Consider the following 21689-nt stretch of genomic DNA (forward strand, 5'->3'; position numbering starts at 1 on the left):
TGCTGATAGATTTTCACTGTCCCATTGTAAAAAAGAATTTTGCTAATTTCCTCACATTTAGGACAATCAGCATTTGAAACAGAACTGTTAGGAGACAATGGCACCATTAAGGGCTTCCCAGGTGGCACAGTAGTAAAGAAGCCCCCTGCCAATGCAGGAGACACAAGAGACACGGGTTTGATCCCTGGGTTGGGAAGATCCCCTGGAAAAGGAAATGGCAACCCGCTCCAGTATCCTTGTCTGGAAAACTCCATGACAGAGGAGCCTGCTGGGCTACAGTCCTTTGGGCAACAAAGAGTCAGACATGACTGAGCAGAGCACAATGGCATCATTATTAGGTGTAAGATGGAAACAAAATCAATTCATTCACTCTCTTTTTGGCCAACCTTCTCTGGACAAGCTTAGAAAAAAAGGTAAACAATTAGAGAAAAAGGTAAACTAGTAATTATAATTATCCTAACAACTGTAATTCAGAAAGAAATGTTTGAAATAAATCTAATAATTTACAACAAAGGGACGGCGGGGCCTGGTGGGCTGCCGTCTATGGGGTGGCACAGAGTCAGACACGACTGAAGCAACTTAGCAGCAGCAGCAGCATACAGAGCCCCTGAAGTGGCTTATGTAAGTATATGGATTCAATTAAAGTGAAAAATCAGAACTATGTTAGTAGTTTAAAATACTCATACTATAGGAGAAAACAATTCTTACTAAAACCTAATGTCTCCTCACTTCAAATCCTGTTTGTTTTTTTTTTTTCCATGAATAATTATTCTGATAGTGTTTACTTTGAATTGTAAGTTGCCATGCAATTAGTAGCACCAGAATTTGAAGAGGTACATTGTCCTGTCAGAAACGCACAACATAGCTCATTAGTATCAATTAGCAATTGTTTCTTGGTAAGTATTTTTGAAAGCTCAAATGTTAAATTGTGGGGTTATCTGGGGGACAAAACTCATCTCTTGACTAGCCATCAGTTTCTAAAATTATTTGTTTTTACTGAAACGATAGAAAATAACATGAAAAATCAGCTGAAGCATGAAAGAAGAGATTAAAAAATTGCCAGAAGCAAGTAAAACAATTAGTCAAGGTAACCATCAATAATCACATACCTTAATTGAACTCTAATTCTATGTATTTACAAAAGTATGTATAGCATGCAAATTTGATAATTTTGCAAACAGAACATTTATTTCTAGAATATACTTGTTTCAAAACTGTCTCTATGGTTATTATTAGAGGGCTTGGTGTAAATTCTTTGCCATTTAAGCTAAAATGTTTCATATTCTTTTCTTGTCTAGGATTTCTTTTTCTCCTACCATTCTCCATTCTTTCCTGAAATTTATGTAATCAGTGATTCTTAACTAAGAAAGATTTTGTCTCTCCTGGATATGTCTGGAGACACTTACAGTAGTCACAACTTGGGAGGTTCTATACCTTTGGCATCTAGTGAAAACAGAGCAGGGATGCTGCGAAACATTTGATACAACACAGAGAAACTCCTCATAACAAAAATTATTGAACCCCAAATGTCCATAGTGCTGCTATCAGGGATCTTGATCTAAACCACAGTCATAAAATAAAGTCTGTAACTAGTTTATTTTTCATGTATTTTTCTAAAGAAAAAAAAATCTCTAGATTGTTGTTGTTGTTCTGATTATCTATTACTGTGTTAATAGCCCAAAATAGTGGCTGGAACCAACAGCATCATTTATTTTGTTCATGAATCCAGCACTCCACTGGGTTCAGCTAGTCAGTTCTCCCCCTGGCTTGGGTCTCCCATGCAGTAGTGGCACAGTGTCTCATTTCAGGCATGGGGTTATCTTGATAACTTCAACACTTGAGTAGCTGGTACAGAGCTGGAAAGATGCAAACAATGGGTGCCAGAACAGTTGGGGTTGCTGGCTAGTCATCACTTCTTCCTGTATATGGTTTGTCCACCTGATATCTCCTTGTAGTGACATCAGGATAGCTGGGTTTGTTTGTTTGTTTGTTTTAATATGATGGCTGATGATCTTACAGAGCAAACGTCTCAAGAAAGACTGGCAGAAGCTGCGTGCATTTTTATCCAAAGTCACATTGCATTCCTACTACTGCATTCTGTTTTACAAGGCAGTCGCAATGTCCTGTCCAGGTTCTAGGAGAGCTGATATAAGCCCCCTCAGTTCTTGAACTGGTGAGTGTCAAAGAACTTGCAGGCACAGTCCACCTTCTTTCCATAAAGTATTTACCTTTTTTACTCGCAAAGTACATCTACTGTCTCTCAGGACCCCCAGATATCTCATATATTATAGCCTCAGACTCAGGCCCAAGTGCAGCATCTTGTATATATCAGATTTGGGCAGAGACGAGGCTCTATGGGTGGTGTTCTTTCACTACTGTTTGGCTCAGTCTGAAGACCTGTGAACTGAAGAAACAAGCTATCTCCCCACCATACAGCCAACATATACCAGTGGTTCAGCTATGGGATGACTGCTCTATACTCTCTCATTCAAAATATTGGGTATACCATAAAGTTCATTCAGGTTTTTCACAATACAGAAGAACCCAAACAAACTTTTTGGCCAACCAATAAAACAAATGGAAGCCAGAGTCACTGATTTATAGCATTTCTGAAATACAGCTCGGTTCTTATTGCCAGTTTATTGATAACAGCTTAGTCTTATTGCCTAGAAATGTTTTTCCACAATACCTGGATTTACTTTCTGGGTCCTGATTTTGGTTTCTGATTTGGCCTCTTTTTTTTTTGTAAAGAAATTGTGTTTGCATCTGAACATTTTCTCAGCCTGATTCCAGTCCATAGAAATTCTGGAGTCTAAATCTTATAATTTTATAGTGTCTCTGTCCTTTCAGTCTCATCTGGTTAAATTTTCTTTAAAATTATGTGGGGTCTTTTGTGTGAATTGATTTATGATTCTTCCAATTAGAGAAAATATACTATCACAGATTTATCTTGGGAAAGGTCATTTCTAACTTAGAATATATTGGCAGACATTACTGAGAAGATTTTAGGTCACAAACAATGACATAATGACGCTGTTTCTATTCATATCTCAGCTTTGCATTACTCTGTTTCTTTAGAGTAGCAATCAGGGACAAAGGCAGTGACCTAACTTGGATTATTCACACACCCTAAACCAATCTGTCTGACCAACAGCACAGTGAACTTTAATTATATATGAGACCCGAATAATATGTCTCTGATTCCAGTCTTGGAATTATGAAGGGATACAATCTGGGTCCTCACCTATTAACAAACATGGAATAAACACAGTTATTTTAGTGGAAGAGATATGGTGTTCGTATGAAAAATATGGGTTCACCATATTTCTGTATATGCTTACAATAAGCACATTCTGATTCTTGAGAAGAATATGGAGACATATATACTGCACTGAGGTTTACTTCATGTTCCAGGCCTTTACAAAAATTTATACATTGATAGCCTTATCACATAGTGTTTACCCATTAATTTATATAACACTTGACTTAGAAAGTTGGCTTCTGCCATTCTTTGAATTTTGAGGATATCATAAAAAGAATGTTGCAATGTTTATTACTACTTTTTAGCAATCCATAATTCAACACTTAAAATATTATTATAATCTCTTAAATTCTCTAGAGAATAAAAAAGTGAAATATAACAACTGCAATTAAGTTCCCTGGTAAATATGCAAAAAGTATATAATTCAATTTCTCATCTCTGAAAATATTTCTGAAATTGAATGTCTGCTAATTGTGTATGTGTATGTCTTAACCAATTTAGGTAAAGATTAAAAGAGAATACAAAAGGAAGTCAAGATCCTATGGCGTTTTAGGGAATTGAGGCCTCTATGTAAGTATATGTAAGCTTTTCCTTTACCTGGAGATGTACTTGTTCTACAAGGTGCATTGTAGATTTGTAAATTTGACTTTTATAAGATGCTGAAAAAAATCCAAATCTCAATAAAAATAAATATTCACAGGTTTCATCATATATATGATTTTTGAAAATGTGAAATCTATTATGATTCAAAATACACACTTTGGTATTAATTACAATTTAAAATAGTTAGTGGAAAATTAGCACCCCAACTATTCATTATTGTCTTAAAGTCAAGAATTGATTATATGTGAAGTGTGAAATGCAACAATTTTTATGACCTCTTGACACCACTGACCCTTCTCAAATTCTGAAGCCCTATGAAGTTGAATTTTGAAAGAATTACAGACATCCTAATAATATTCTGAAATTAATCTTTATTTATTAATGTGTTACAAAACTAGGTGAATCTAAAGCTTTAAATTTGTTTCTATCACTTCCAGAGCTACCTTTTGGGGCCTCTACTTTCTCTGGTCTAATATCTTATGGGGAGTATTTAAGTAGTCATTTTACACATAAATTTTATATATACATTTATATATGTATATAAAAATTTTAATAATTATTATAATAATGACCCAAACTTTTCTACCTTACATGCAGTAACAATAGTCACAAAATATTTATGTGACTTCAGAAAGAAAATATCAGCATGTGCTCATTTGTAAAAACAGAAATGCTCTTGGTGAAATGTCATTTTAATAACATGAATATAAACAAATTACTTTTAAATTACTGAAAATTTTAAAATAAACATTGACTTTAAAAGAATCTCTGATAGTCATTAATAAAGACTAATGACATAAAAGTCAAATTTCATGAATCTTGTGACGTTATCTAGAACTTTACATTTTGTATACTGTGCAAAGAGATTGAGGAATCTAGAGTATATAATAATTTTTCTTTTTTTTCCCATTTTTTAATGAATAAGAGAGTATGTGAAAAGTAATCATTACTTAATTGTTTCTCCATTGGTACTTATTAGTTTTCTGAATCTCTGGAAATTACACAATATGGCTATAAATCGCAATGATTTTGAGTTAAATTATATCAGACAAAAGATTCCACAAGAAATCAGATAGACACAGAGATTTAAATCACCAACTCCCTTCTTATCCAGTATACCCCTGTGCAAGAGCCACACCTGTGCCCAAAATATTTTGAACAAATATTATGACTTTCTAAGAAGATGGTGAAAAATGCCATCTCAACAACTTCCTTTACAAAATTAAAACAGATTCTAGTTGCGTCAAATGCATAAAATATCTGTTTTTTTTCCCTGCATGTTTAGGAATTAACCCTTTATTTTACTTCTATGAAGAAATATGATAGAAATCATTTGAATAGTTAAGGGAACATATAATCATACTCCAAAACTTTCATAGAAGAACGTCAGTATCTAAAGATTACAGATTCCTTCTAACAATACAAGTGAATATACAGTTTTGGTTCATCTCAAGTTTTTAAATAATCATAACAGAAACATCATTTATCACTTGACAAAAGACAGTTTGAAATATCTAAAATCTGAGTGATATCATGTCATAACTATACTTTAAAAATTATAAACTCAATATATTAAATTAGATCCTGAGGAAGTAATATGAAACCACATCAACTTTATTTTCTATAGCAACATTTTCATTAATTAAGATACTAACTTAAGAGAAAACTAAGATAGTATGTCAATTTTCAAGCAGCAAATCAGACAAAGACCCAAAAATATAAAGTACCCATCTGAATAAAATTTCTGTGTAAATTTATGTTTGACCACATGAGTCTGACTAGTATATTTTATGTGCCTGAGTTGCTTCTGGATTCACTGGCAATAAGAAATGTGTCTGCCCACATTAAACAAAACACTTGGTTTCTTTTACTAGACAAAGGGAACGACAGAATTTAAATATTTTCTCTCATTTTTCCTGTAGATTCTAGCAACACAACCTTGTCAAGAGCTTGACTATAATAAATCATTAATCCGGGTGTTTGTGTATATAAATACAAGTGTATGTATGTATATACATACATATATATATATATACAGTAAGAAAATTAAGATTGCCTATAATTCAATCCTCTGGAATTGGTCATTGTTAGTATGTGGATCTACACATACACATTATTCTGTTTTCACTGTTTAATGTGTATAATATATATTGTCAAATCTTACTTAATAGCAATTGAATAAAATTTAATAGATATATAATAAAGAAACAAATACCACTTTGCATTGGTGGCTTTATCTAATTATTGATGATTTGAAATTAATTTGAAAATGTAAAAGTAGAATTAAGAAGGTGTAAAATTCAAAATATTATAGCAAAAATATTCCTAAATCAAACTATTTGAATATTCATGATAGAATATAGCTGTCTTAAAAATATGTTTCCCTTTGGAATAAAATCCTAAATCCTGCATGTGGAAATTATAATGTGAGTTATAGCTTAACACACTTAGAGTCAAAAATATTGAAAGGCTCCACTGCAATCACATCTCCAAATTCACTTTTCTTCATTTCACTTTTCTTGAACCTTTGAGCCCTATTTTTATTTTTGATAGGGTTAAATCCAAGTTGTTAACACTTCAGTAGACTAAGTGCCTAAAATAAAGTCTCAACATACAAAACATGATGAACAGTTTCAGAATAGTACATAGTACTTACCCATCCAAGAAGGATATAACAGAAGCTGAGAAGCTGTCAAAGAGAAAAATGTCAGAAGGATTAATAAATCATATTGCTATAACAAGATGATGCGAATTGAAAACAGCTATGTAAAAATAGGTAGCTAGTAGTCAGATGGCTTGGCTTCTTTTAGCCTTGGTAGTAGTACATTTATCTTCTGTTATGCACTGGTAAGAAGCTGGCAAGCTTGGTATATATAAACATTACTGAAAGATGTTATGATTGGCTTGGATCCAGAAAATGTGCTCTAACATTACCATTAGCTATCACAGATCTTAAATATCACTGGAAATGATTGAACAGGCAAAAAAAGACAATAACGGGAAGAAAAATTAAGAGTATAATTAGGAATAAAATGTCTTTTCAACATTTTATGACATATGACATAAATTTTATGTCACTTATAACATAAGAATTTTAAAATAATTTAATAAAATCTAAATGTTCATGTGGTTCATAAGAAAAAAGTGAGCACATTGCTATGCAGGGGAAAGAAATATCTAAAACAAGTAATTATTGAATATGATTTTTTTTTACTCTTTTATGGTCTTAATGTTTCTTAGAAATAGAAACTAATTTTCCTAATGTCCTTTCCCTGTTGTATATGAAAGCTGCTATACTGCTATTTTACTGTCAATTATCTGTGACCCTATATAAAAAATGACACAAAACTAAATAAAGAACCAAAAATATAATTTAAAAAATTAATTAATTGTCAATCTGCAGGCAATGAAACAGAAGCTTTTGAGAAAGTCAGACATTAACTTAGCTGTGATGAATTTCATTTGGTTTGGTGATTTAACAGTGATCACAGACTTACGGCAGTTTATTAATCAATAAACTCAACTGAAATAAAATTAGCCATATATGTAAAATAAAACAAATAAAATGTGTATAAAGAATGAAATGTTTTTATAAGTACCATAATGAGGGATTTTAAAAAATTTTAGTCTATTAATATAATTCTACCTTGTATTGCCTAAATTGATAGCTCTTGTTTATTAAACACATATTTTAAACATAGTCAAGAAGAAAATTAAGATTGGTGATAATCCTATTTCTTGGAGATATGTGGAGATAGCCACATATTAACAATATGTTAATATGTGGATTTACATGCATCTGTTCTTTTTCCCATGTTTTATTAGAAGAAATCAAAATAAAACTGCACTTACCAAAAATAACAACTATAGAAGGAAAAACACCAATACAGTATAATAACGCATATATATGGAATTTAGAAAGATAGTAACAATAACCCTGTGTACGAGACAGCAAAAGAGACACTGATATATAGAACAGTCTTATGGACTCTATGGGAGAGGGAGAGGGTGGGAAGATTTGGGAGAATGACATTGAAACATGTAAAATATCATGTATGAAATGAGATGCCAGTCCAGGTTCGATGCACGATACTGGATGCTTGGGGCTAGTGCACTGGGACAACCCAGAGGGATGGTATGGGGAGGGAGGAGGGAGGAGGGTTCAGGATGGGGAACACATGTATACCTGTGGCGGATTCATTTTGATATTTGGAAAAACTAATACAATTATGTAAAGTTTAAAAATAAAATAAAATTTTAAAAAAAATGAATGTTCACTATGAACCCACTTAAGAAATGAATATTGTTTTCTGTATTTTGTCAGATTTTTTCATGTATATACCAACATATTTTAACATTATTCTCTCATGTTCAAATATATTCATACATATGGCTATAAGTATAAAACACATTATTTTATAACTCACCTTTTGCCATAACACTGTTATCTTAAATATCTTTCAATATCAGTTAAAACACATACAATTATTCAATGATTATATACTTGTAATGATTTAATTATACTTGTAATATACTTGTAATGATTGTAATTTAATGATTATATACTCTGATGCTGGGAGGGATTGGGGGCAGGAGAAGGGGATGACAGAGGATGAGATGGCTGGATGGCATCACTGACTCGAAGGACATGAGTCTGAGTGAACTCCGGGAGTTGGTGATGGACAGGGAGGCCTGACGTGCTGCGGTTCATGGGGTCGCAAAGAGTCGGACACGACTGAGTGACTGATCTGATCTGATACTTGTAATGAAAGAGTAAAAATGATTAATTCATATATGGACTTTTTTTTTCATATATGGACTTTTGAAAATAGAATATTTCTGCAATTAACAAGAATTGATTATTAAGTTAGCTCATATAGCTAAAACAAGACTAAACTGGTTTTTCAGGAAAACAAGGGAAAAGGCCTTAAGAAGAATTTGTCAGGTGTGATTTGTAATCACAGATGTTATCATTAAGAAAATAATATTGTGTAAGTAAGGAAGTATAGGACTTATTCAGCAGAAGGAAGGTCTAACAGGTTTGATTCTGAATAGAATACAGCTGAAAAATGAATATTAGGAGATTAATTCTAAAGTAGTAGATTTTCTTAAACTAATGCTGAATGACATTCATTTGAAAAAGAGATTTTTAATTTCATAATAGGGGCTTCCCTGGTGGCTCAGATCATAAAGAATCTGCCTGATATGGGGGGAACCTAGGTTCAATTCCTGGGTTGGGAAGATCCCCTGGAGAAGGAAATGACATTCCACTCTAGTATTCTTGCCTAGAAAATTCCATGGACCAAGGAGCCTGGTGGGCTACAGTCAAAGGGGTCGCAAAGAGTCGGACATGACTGATCAACTAACACTTTCACTTTCAATCTCATAATAAAGCCTTGAAAACATGTGATACATCACTTCCATCTATTTAACATTCATGAAATCATTACCTAAAATATCAACAGAGATCTGCATTAGTTTTTCCCCCTGTGTTGCTTTTTTTTCCTTTGTAATTTAAAATATTCACTGTATACATACTTCAATAGCTGGTTGTTTTACTGTTGTTCCTAATAGCACCTTTAGAAATGATATGCTTTTGCTGTTCAACTAAAATTTATAAAAATAAATTACCTCTTGATTTTTTTAGAATAATCATGGAATAGTCTTTGTTAAATCTCAGATGATTGAAAAATAAATCACATGTGCCTCAAATATTCTTTGAAGCACAAGCATTGCAAACATCTCGGGGTATTCCTTCTTAGACACTAACATTTCTGCTTCCACGCTTAGTGTTTTGTTTTTCTCCCAAATCCAAAAGTTTCCTGGGACCGGCTCCCGCAGCTTGGAACCGTCTGTTGAATTTTTATTCTTTGCTAGGTTTTGAACACGGACTTTTTACGGCGTTCCGGCTTTGCCGCTGCCTGTTTCATTTGGGGGTTATCTCCTCAGGGAATATTCCTTTTGTATTAGTCAAAGAGGCATGTTTGTATTGACGCCTTAGCTGGTACAGGGGGATTCTGAATATATTTTGAGTCACCCATGAGCAGATGGGGAGATGAATCTGGCCTCAGGGGTGGAGGGCCTGGTTCTCAAATGCCGGTGTCAAATCACTCTTTCGGTTCCTCCATAGGCAAAGAGCGGCTTGAAGGGTATGCAGAGTCTTCTCATGTACAAGGTAAAGTCAGTGGCCAATGCCAGGGGACAGTGGGGGGAAGCAGTTCCTGGCTTACCCACCCTCTTCCTAGGAAGGGGACTCTGGCCTGCAGAGGGGGGGCTCCTTGAGGGCCCCTTCCCTCACCAGCCGCTCAGATCGCCTGCAGCAGCGCCTGCCTATCACCCAGCACTTTGGACAGGTAAGCCCCGTCCCACCTAGTGCCAATTGACATTACAGTGTGGATTTTTCATCTTGACAGCTTATCATAGAAGCCAAGTTGCCCCAGATTTTCTTTCTTTAAAGAAGAACAGGTTAAAACTTGTCAAACATAAAGAATGAAACATAAGACTCGTTTATTGCTGCAAAGCAATCAACCCATGGATCAGATTCTATATGAGATTTATTTCCATTGCAACTGGATAGCTTGAAAATTTGAGCCATTAAAATTAGTGGTAATTTTGCTCTTTTCAAGGACTCAAGATAAAGGAATTTTATTCAAAGAAACAATTGCACTTTGGCATGTTCTAAATGTGGAAAAACAACTACAACACACACAAGAAGAACCTCATATATAGTCTTTTCAGAGCACAGACACAAAACATATTTTCCAGTGTTATTTGATTAACCATGAATGTTTTTGCAAATAAAAATCTCAGTGTTATACTTGTTTTTTAAATACAGTAGTAAAATAAAATGAATCAACCCAAATATATGCTAAAATGCTTAGTCTAAAGAATAGTATCACCTTGCAAATATATGCTGTGTTGCCATAACAAAAGTAGGATGAGCATTTATATTTTCCTGAGTATGCATGTGTGCTAAGTTGTTTCAGTCATGTCCAACTCTTTGTGACCCTATGGCTGTAGTATGCAAGGCTCCTCTGTCCATGGGATTCTCCAGGCAAGAATATTGGAGTGGGTTGCCATGCCCTCCTCCAAGGTTCTTCCAAACCCAGGAAATGATCCCAGGTCTCCCACATTGCAGGCAGATTCTTTACTGTCTAATCTAATAGTGACCCACTAAAGAGTCCCTTGGACTGTAAGGAGATCCAACCAGTCCATTCTAAAGGAGATCAGCCCTGGGATTTCTTTGGAAGGAATGATGCTAAAGCTGAAACTCTAGTACTTTGGCCACCTCATGCGAAGAGTTGATTCATTGGAAAGGACTCTGATGCTGGGAAGGATTGGGGGCAGGAGGAGAAGGGGATGACAGAGGATGAGATGGTTGGATGGCATCACTGACTTGATGGATGTGTGTCTGAGTGAACTCCGGGAGTTGGTGATGGACAGGGAGGTCTGGCGTGCTGCGATTCATGGGGTCGCAAAGAGTCGGACAGACCGAGTGACTGAACTGAATCTTAATCAGCATGGTAATGCTAATTTTTCAACTTTACCTCCTGCAGTTCTCCTATATAAATTCTCTAGCTTAGAAAACTAGCCCTTTCATCATCTCTGGGTTTCAAATTTTCTTTTGAAATCCTCAACACATAAACATTGACTCTTCTTCTGTTTTTGAATAGCCCATTCTATCTTTTCCTGTGATTGTTTTATTCATCATTATACAAGTAGAACTTTTCTTTTTCTTTTTTTCATTTTCATTGTAAGCATCCATTCCTTTTCTCTAGCACAAAACCACCATAACTTTCTGGGGACATGTTGCCGTAACAAAAGTAGGATGAGAATTTATATTCTCCTGTGCATGCATGCCAAGTCATTTCAGTTCAGTTCAGTTGCTCAGTCATGTCCAACTCTTTGTGACCCCATAAACCGCAGCACAACAGGCCTCCCTGTCCATCACCAACTTCCGGAGTTCACTCAGACTCACGTCCATCGAGTCAGTGATGCCATCCAGCCATCTCATCTTCTGTTGTCCCCTTCTCCTCTTGCCCCCTATCCCTCCCAGCATCAGAGTCTTTTCCAATGTGTCAACACTTCGCATGAGGTGGCCAAGTATTGGAGTTTCACCTTTAGCATCATTCCTTCCAAAGAACACCCAGGGCTGATCTCCTCTAGAATGGACTGATTGGATCTCCTTGCAGTCCAAGGGACTCACAAGAGTTTTCTCCAATACAGCAGTTCAAAAGCATTAATTCTTTGGTTCTCAGCTTTCTTCACAGTCCAATTCTCACATCCATACATGACCACAGGAAAAACCATAGCCTTGACTAGACGAACCTTTATTGGCAAAGTAATGTCTCTGCTTTTCAACATTCTATCTAGGTTGGTCATAACTTTTCTTCCAAGGAGTAAGCATCTTAATTTCATGGCTGCAATCACCACCTGCAGTGATTTTGGAGCCTCAAAAAATAAAGTCTGACACTGTTTCCACTGTTTCCCCATCTACTTCCCATGAAGTGATGGGACCGGATGCCATGATCTTCGTTTTCTGAAAGGTGAGTTTTAAGCCAACTTTGTCATTCTCCTCTTTCACTTTCATCAAGAGGCTTTTTAGTTCCTCTTCACTTTCTGCCATAAGGGTGGTGTCATCTGCATATCTGAGGTATTGATATTTCTCCCGGCAATCTTGATTCCAGCTTGTGCTTCTTGCAGCCCAACATTTCTCATGATATACTCTGCATAGAAGTTAAATAAGCAGGGTGACAATATACAGCCTTGACGTACTCCTTTTCCTATTTGGAACCAGTCTGTTGTTCCGTGTCTAGTTCTAACTGTTGCTTCCTGACCTGCAAATAGGTTTCTCAAGAGGCAGATCAGGCGGTCCGGTATTCCCATCTCTTTCAGATTTTTCCACAGTTTATTGTGATCCACGCAGTCAAAGGCTTTGGCATAGTCAATAAAGCAGAAATAGATGTTTTCTGGAACTCTCTTGCTTTTTCCATGATCCAGTGGATGTTGGCAATTTGATCTCTGGTTCCTCTGCCTTTTCTAAAAATCCAGCTAGAACATCTGAAAGTTCACGGTTCACATATTGCTGAAGCCTGGCTTGGAGAATTTTAAGCATTACTTTACTAGCGTATGAGATTAATGCAATTGTGCAATAGTTTGAGCATTCTTTGACATTGCCTTTCTTTAGGATTGGAATGAAAACTGACCTTTTCCAGTCCTGTGGCCACTGCTGAGTTTTCCAAATTTGCTGGCATATTGAGTGCAGCACTTTCACAGCATCATCTTTCAGGATTTGGAATAGCTCAACTGGAATTCCATCACCTCTACTAGCTTTGTTCGTAGTGGTGCTTTCTAAGGCCCACTTGACTTCACATTCCAGGATGTCTGGCTCTAGGTGAGTGTTCACACCATTGTGATTATCTTGGTTGTGAAGATCTTTTTTGTACAGTTCTTCTGTGTATTCTTGCCACCTCTTCTTAATATCTTCTGCTTCTGTTAGGTCCATACCATTTCTGTCCTTTATTGAGCCCATCTTTGCATGAAATGCTCCCTTGGAATCTCTAATTTTCTTGAAGAGATCTCTAGTCTTTCCCACTCTATTGTTTTCTTCCATTTCTTTGCATTGATCGCTGAGGAAGGTTTTCTTGTCTCTCCTTGTTATTTTTTGGAACCCTGCATTCAGATGCTTATATCTTTCCTTTTCTCCTTTTCTCCAAGTCATTTCAGTGATGTCCAACTCTTTGTGACATATGGACGGTAGTCTGCCAGGCTCCTCTGTCCGTGGGATTTTCCAGGCAAGAATACTCGACTGGGTTGCCATGCCCTCCTCCAGGGAATCTTTCTTACCCAGGAATGAAATCCATGTTTTCTACATCTCTTGCATTGAAAAGTGGATTCTTTACCCCTGCCTGGGAAGTCCATATTCTCCTGTAAAATGTATACGGAGTCAGAGAAAAAGACAAGGACTTCATGCTGTTGCAGAATGTGTATATTCCAGTAAAGGCAAGCTTCATTAAAATATTATTTTGCTTTTAGCGTGGGAGTTAGGCTCTGCATGTGCCATGATCAGAAAATATCTTGGGGACAGAGGATTAAATAGCATATCATAAATATAGTAAAAGTGAGACAGATGCTAAGTTAGGGATTATGATCCTCCTCTTTTTTTTTAAGTACTTTTGTTATACCAGATAATATTTAATAAACTATTGCTATCTAATACGTTTATCTGGAGAATAAATGGTATTCTTAATCTCCAGATAAGTTCACCTTATTTAGTCCTCCACAGCAATGCTACAAAGTAATTTTTATTCCTTTCTACTCTAGATGAGAGAAGACTGAGGCCTACAGAGAAAGTGGTTTACCTTTGGTCCACTATCTAGTGAGTGTAAGTCAGAAATAAATTGAGATCGTCTGTCTCCAGTGACTGTTCTTTTGATTTTTAGATAGATGGCCATGATAACCTGTTTGGTAGAAGTTTTAGAATTACTATAGAATTTTCATGTTTATGATCTCATTTCCCAATTATAACCATTATATTCAATCTAGAGAGTGGTTATTGTTTTATATAACAGAAACACTAAAGTATGTTTTTTTTTAATAGTAATTTTAGGATTAGGTCCAGAGTTTATAAGATCAGTTAAGGCTTCTGTTGAAAACCCTATCACTCAGTCAGGCTTTTTTTGTACTGCCCTGCAAATGTTCACCCTCCTCGAAGAAGACACCCAAATAAATCTCTTGCATGCAAGTGTTTATGTGAGTCTGTTTCTAGGGACCCTGACCTAAAAGAATAGTTTCAATATCAAACCATTTTCTCGAGACCTTTGTTAAGTCTTCTCAGTTAAGTTAACTTAACTGAAGTTAAGACTTTAGTCCTTTGTTAAGTCTTCCCTGGTGGCTCAGATGGTAAAGAATCTGCCTGCCATTCAGCAGACCTGGGTTGAATCCCTGGGTTGAGAAGATTCCCTGGAGGAGGGCATGGCAACCCACTCCAGTATTCTTGCCTGGAGAATCCCATGGACAGAGGAGCCTGGGGGTTGCAAAGAGTCGGACATGACTGAGCAGCTAATACACACACGATTTCTGGAGACTCTAGCTTGTGATGCCTTGTTTCTTTGGGTATTTTGTTTTTATTATAAATTTATACTTCTTAAAATTTTATTTGTGGTAATTATTTGTGGCTTAGACTGAAAACAGGTTATTCCAAAGAAAATTTACAATTGTTTCTGTCAGGTGACTGGCGGCTATATCAACCTATGATCACTGCAGTACTGCAATGAAGTTTTTCACGTCACATAATTCAGGATTCAGTCCAATATTAGGATTGTTTTCAACTAGAATGATCATTTTCCCCTGTCATTCAGCACTATTACTAGAATTCAAGATAGAAATAACATCTTGTAACACTATCCAGAAATGTACATTTATATATTTTTTACACTTAAATCAAGGGACTGGCCAATTTGGTGGATGCTAGTTTTATATTCTTTTAGCCTTCCTAATTTAAGCAACTCTTGGCTTTATCTCTCTGTTCTCTGTGTTCTGTAAATCTATGAAAATTAAGCTCAAATTCACTAAAGTTTGCAATTGCTCTCAAAATGGAAGTTAGCATTCTACTTACCACTTTTCTCTTTTCATTTAGTTTTGCCTTAGAGTATTCCTTACTTTCCACTTAGCTCATCAATGCATCAAAATGTATTAATATACTCAGCATTTATAATATTAATATTTTCCCCAAGCCAAAGAGATAGGTATATTACCCATTCTGCCATGCTATAGAATTATAAGTCTCTTCCTCTAATCTTCATAAAATATCTTGACTTTTAACATGTAGTCCTTTTTCCCCCCAAAAAGTAAGCTGAGATAAAGTGAAAACAGAAACCTACATGTACATTTACCTACATGGTAAATTCCTGGGTTCTGTTTTAATGAAAGCTATCTTACTGATAAAACAAACAAAGAGTTGGAGGAATAAAAAGAGTAAATCCCTCTTTCTCTTTATTAGAATAAAAAGAATACTTGTTTGCTTTGCTACAGAGAAATGTTGAACAATGTATTGAACAGAAGCATTTACACCCTGGTTTAGGCCTAAAGGGAAGTTTTATGACTCTCTTTTCTGCTCTTAAATCAATACGAAGTAAAAGGGATATTTACAGAAGGTACTAAATGGTTTGAAGTTCCAGGAATAAAGAATGCATTCACTCTTAAGCTTTTCTGAAATAATGTGAGGAAAAAATACAATTTTAGGATTCCCCAGTAACCCATTGAAAATAGGAGTCAGAGGGTTGAGAGGTTTCTTTGCTTCTAGAGAAGGAGAAGGCACAAGGCAGCCATAGCAAGTCTCCTGTGGCCCCTGAGTAACAAGAGAAAACAACAGGATTTCCTTTGTCACTGATAACAAGACACTTGGCTGAGAAAGAGAAAACAGACAGATGTTGAAGGGATCTGTGGTCATGATGAGAGTAAATTATAACAAAGAGCTGTGCAGGATGTATGTCAAGAAACCAAGTGGGAATAGAGAAACCTCAACAGATGCCAATGTGGTGAGGAGAGGGGACTTGATTGTACATTGCAACAGATGTCAGTGTAGGACAAAGGAAGGCTGAAGCCCAGATGTCTCACCATCTGATATTGTATTATGAAAACTTTTCAGAAATTAAATCTATCCAGGAAGAAAGGATACGACTTTTGGACATGACTGAGCGACTTCATTTTCACTTTTCACTTTCATGCATTGGCAAAGGAAATGGCAACCCATTCCAGTGTTCTTGCCTGGAGAATCCCAGGGACGGGGGAGCCTGGTGGGCTGCTGTCTATGGGGTCGCACAGAGTCGGATACGACTGAAGCAACTTAGCAGTAGCAGGAAGAAAGGAAGGAGGGGGAAGAGCAACTCTGATTTGACTGAATTAAAACCTGGCCTTGGGAATACCCTGAAGCAATTAAATTCACTTAGACTTGATTCAGTTAACATTTTTCACTATCAAACAGAATGGTAACTCACAAGCTAAATCTGGTTATGATAAAATTAATCTAATGGCATATTATATTATCACTTGAATTTTAGAGCCTGAGGATATGTATCCACTACACATCCTCTTGATCTCCACAAAGATCTATCAGGAAGAAAGTAGTGATCAACTGTGTAAAATACGGCTGCCAACTAACTTAGGATGGAAACATGGTGAATTCAGCAATAAGTTCTTAATCAGTGACCCTGGAAGCAGAATCCTAGAAAGACAAGGGTAGAAAAATCAGCTAGAAGGTAAAAAAAATTGAATTAATATATGTAAAACACACACATACACACAACTCTTGAAAAACTGATTATGAAGGGAAATAGGAAACAAAAAACAGATTAAAATAGTATCTAAAGGGGCATATGAGGTCAAGGAAAGTCTTGTTTTGTTTTATTTAAGATTATAGATATTAGATCATGTTTGACTGATCAGAGAAAATATATAGGACAAATCTAGAAATTGAATATAACAGGAGACAGCCAGAAGTGCGGCAGGAACAAAGAAATACATGTGGAGGGACTGGATTTAAATTGGAGCAATGCTTTCTTCATTGTAATGGGAACAGGAGGCATTAGGACAGTGTTTAGAAATAGTAGCAAAAATACTAAGTAGTTGCTATCTGGAGTTTTCACTCTGGGAAGATGTGAAGCCATAAGCTTGTGATTAGTGGAGGAAAAAAAGAAGCCAAGATTTAAGTAGAGTGGATAGATGAGATTTCATAGTGGAAATAGACAGAGTCAAACTTTCTGGAGATATACTGTTTCTTGAATGAATTGTGCAAAGTTCATTTGAGTTGGGTGAATATGTAACTTTAGTACTTCTGGTATATAGCTTGATGTTTAGCTGTTGGGATACAGGCACAAAGATGGATCTGCCCAAAGCTGCATCTTGACAAGTGTGTATGAAATTAGAGTAAGGGAGACAAGAATATTTTTAAAAGAGTGATAGCAAATATGGTACAACCAGAAAGAGAAGTCAGGCATGGAGGAAGACTGTAAAAGTCGAAGGCAACTGATGAGTAGTGAAACAACTGGAGATCAATAACTTGGGCACCTTCTCATTAAAGCTGCTTTGAAATGGTAGTAACTGTTAGGGTGCTTAGCTGTTTAAATTATCAACGTGTTGAAACAAGTAACCAGAAGGTCCGTAAATGTCCTGTCTCAGAAAGGGAGGACACGTGGAAGAGAACACCACCCAGAGTTAAAATCTGATGAGCAAAAGAGGGACCAATAGTCTGAGAGTAGCATGGGTGAGTCCTAATTTTAAGGAACCTATTCTGTATAAATTTTATTTAATTTTCAAACAAATGGAAATATCTTTGAACATTAAAAAAAAAAAATTCATTTTCGGAACGGGTTGCCTGTAAGGAGTCAGTCACTGGAAATGTTCAAATAGAGACTGGTTTATTAATAGTTATATTGTGAAGAGACTTCAACACATAAAAAATTTAGATTATATGATCTCTGAAGTATCTTCCTACTTCAAGATTATTTCTGAATCTGAATGTTTATCCATCCACCATTCATTATTTTCTTTTTCTCTAAAGTTCAATCATAAGCAAACTTGACTATATCCTAAAAATCTTCCTAAAATTCTTCTCCCTAGGTGTTAACTTAAACCTAGTTATTTCCCGATGACATTTATCCTTCTACAAAAGAAGTCTGAGACTTAAAGTAGGGTAAGTGCCCTTTATGTATTCATCATCCTATTCCAGACAATCGTATATCCTTCCTCTATAAAACACCTCCTTTTGTTGCTATCATCTAAAAATCACCTAGGTCACCTCTTTTATTTTCCTTACTGGTTAGCTCCTGGCTTACTTAACTATCTCCAAAACCACTTCTGTAGTGGTGAATTCAAACTCCAAGACCTAGCCTCTTCATTCTTCTCAGTCATCTTGGTCCCCACTCTAATTCCCAAAATCACTCTACAGTAGCACATATGACTTTGTCTTTACCAACCACAATCACTCTCCTCAAACCTCGATTTCAAACATTAGTTGTTGTTCACTGTCATTATTCAGTCACTAAGTCATACCTGACTCTCTGCCACCCCATAAACTGCAGCACACGTCTTCCTTGTCCTTCACTATTTCCCAGAGCTTGCTCCAACTCATATCCACTGAGTCGGTGATGCTATCCAACCATCTCATCCTCTGTCACCCTTTCTCCTTCTGCCCTCAATCTTTCCCAGCATCAGGGTCTTTTCCAGTGAGTTAGCTGTTTGCATCAATGTGCCCAAAGTATTGTAGCTTCAGCATCAGTCCTTCCAAGCATCTTTTAATTTTGTGGCTGTAGTCACCATTAAACAAAGCTTACTACAATTATCTATCTTTCCAGTTCACTCCCTTAAAAAGTAAATATACAACAATAGTATGAAGCCAGAGAGACTTTACCATTTTTATTTATCTCTCACCCCTCAATCTGCACTTCTCTTATCAAACTTATATTTCACTGTTAATCATTATAAAATCACTCACTTAACTGCAGCATGAACTCCTTTTTTTAACTATATTTGTTTACTCTTCACTCTTTAGGCTAAACCAGAACCACGCTGCTGCTGCTGCTGCTGCTGTAAGTTGCTTCAGTCATGTCCGACTCTGCGACCCCATAGATGGCAGCCCACCAGGCTCCCCTGTCCCTGGGATTCTCCAGGCAAGAACACTGGAGTGGGTTGCCATTTCCTTCTCGAATGCATGAAAGTGAAAAGTGAAAATCCAATTCTCCATCTTCCGCACACCTGTACCTACCCCACTGGAGGAGCCTGGAGGAAATTCAAAACCATCTAGATGGACATCAATAAGCTCATGAGCACTGACTCAAAACTATATTTCCCTAGTCCATTCACTCTTTTCTGTGCTATAGGACTATGTTATACCACACCCTTTGCCTCAAACTTGTCCTCTTTTTCCATTTTTAGCTTGTGATCATTCTTTCTATGTTACTAAAAAATAACCAGAAAAAATATAGAGAAATGTCATTCACCACCTGCCCCTTCACATCTATTTCTTGCATCGCTGCTTGAATATTCCAACTTCTCTTCTGTTATTAGGATGGACTGCACTCCAAGTAAACACACTTTTCTCACTATGTGCTCAATTCCATCCTTCTTTCTTTCTTAAGGACTTTGCTCTAGCAATTTTCCCTTTTCTCTTCCCTTGATCTTTCAGTCTATTTAAAATAAGAAGCCAGCATGATCCCAGAAAAACTTAGGTTAGGTTTGTACTCCACTCTGCCTAAAAGGCTTTAATTGATAATTGTTTTACCTCTCGATTTAATGATGAAATCTTTGATTTTACCCGTAAAACCACATATAATGTAATTCCTGGCTCCCTCACAGACCTCATCTACCACAGTTCTTCTCCTTATTCTTCCTCATTCCTCCTCCATAATTTTCAAACGTGCCAACTGCTCACCCACCATCAGGTATCTGCCCTTACTACTGTCTTTGCCTGGGATGCTCTTCCCACACATATTTGCATTTCCTTCAGATCCTTATTTTAAAAATTCCCATTTTCAGTGAGACATTCTGGCTTACTAATTTAGAAATTTCACCCCATCTTTAATACTTAATATCACTCTACCCTGCCCTTTTCTTTTTTTACCACTTATCTCATTTTAGTATAAGGCATAGTGTACACCTTCTCTCCTAATCTCTTAGTTTGTGTACATAAGTACATCTGCACAGTGCATCTCCTAGAGAATTCTGTCTTTATAATGAAATGCCAATGAATGTTTTATGAACATTTATATATTTAGTTTCTTAGTTTTTAGAAGATATCAGAAAAACCACAATGTCTTGATGGTCTTCCATAAAGAAATTTTCTCTTGAAAAGAAATGTCAATCCTATTTTATTCTTAATTACATGAAGTCAAAACAAGTAACTTTAACACATACACTTCATATCTGTTCTTTGGATCCACATAGTTTTTAAGCCAATATTATTGCCTCTGAAAATATTAATATAAATGATTTTAAAAACTGTTCCATAATATAACATTTGATTTTATTTTAGGTTGTTCTAAGTTATCATACATAAAAATATTATGGGTTGCATGATCTTCTTTTGTCTTTTAAAGGTATGAAACATATTCCTTTTTACAATAAAACACATTGAATGAAATAATTTTCTCCCCTTTTAACGTAACAGTCACTAAATAAAACAAATATTGAATAAGTTAAAAAGAACAACAACAATAAACTTTCCCTCAATGAGTTTCTCAAGGATTTAACTGTAAAATTTCTCTTCTTGTTCTAAATGATGTCTTAGAAATACCAAGTTAAAAATTGGGAAACCAATGTGCTTTATTTGATGCAATTTAAAATATCTAAAGAGTAAATAATGTTTGAAGACTGTGTTATATAATTGGCAAAATAAAACTTACTTTTAACTTAGAATACAAAAGGACAACCTAGGAACAGTGACTGAATCAAGGCAGAGAAATTATCCTTGAAGATGTCAGATATTTTACACTCACAAAAGTGGCTTTGCTATACACAATTATTGGAGTAGGAAATGGTAACCTACTCCAGTATCCCTGCCTGGAGAATCCCCATGGACAGAGGAGACTGTCAGGCTGCAGTCCAGGGGGTTGCAAAGTCGGACACGACTGAGCGACTAAGCAGCAGCAGCATACACAATGATTCATTTGATTTTATTCCTACACAACTGCATGAGGTTCTCACTTCATCTAAGGACTCTTGCAATTCTGCTGCTGCTGCTGCTAAGTCGCTTCAGTCGTGTCCGACTGTGTGCGACCCCATAGACAGCAGCCCACCAGGCTCCTCCGTCCATGGGATTCTCCAGGCA

At 36.1% G+C, this 21689-nt stretch overlaps 1 protein-coding gene across 1 annotated transcript in view; it reads right to left on the minus strand.

The window, feature by feature from the left end:
• MGAT4C (MGAT4 family member C) overlaps positions 1-21689 on the minus strand; it is an 874849-nt gene that overhangs the window by 760230 nt on the left and 92930 nt on the right. Inside the window, exon 2 of the mRNA XM_086403733.1 lies at positions 6522-6554. The gene's annotated coding sequence lies outside the window, so the exon portion shown is untranslated. The remainder of the gene's footprint in view (positions 1-6521; positions 6555-21689) is intronic.

Source organism: Bos grunniens, chromosome 5, assembly GCF_055505025.1.
Source record: "Bos grunniens cultivar Pamir isolate PY7600 chromosome 5, Bosgru_T2T1.0, whole genome shotgun sequence".
Lineage (NCBI taxonomy): Eukaryota > Metazoa > Chordata > Mammalia > Artiodactyla > Bovidae > Bos > Bos grunniens.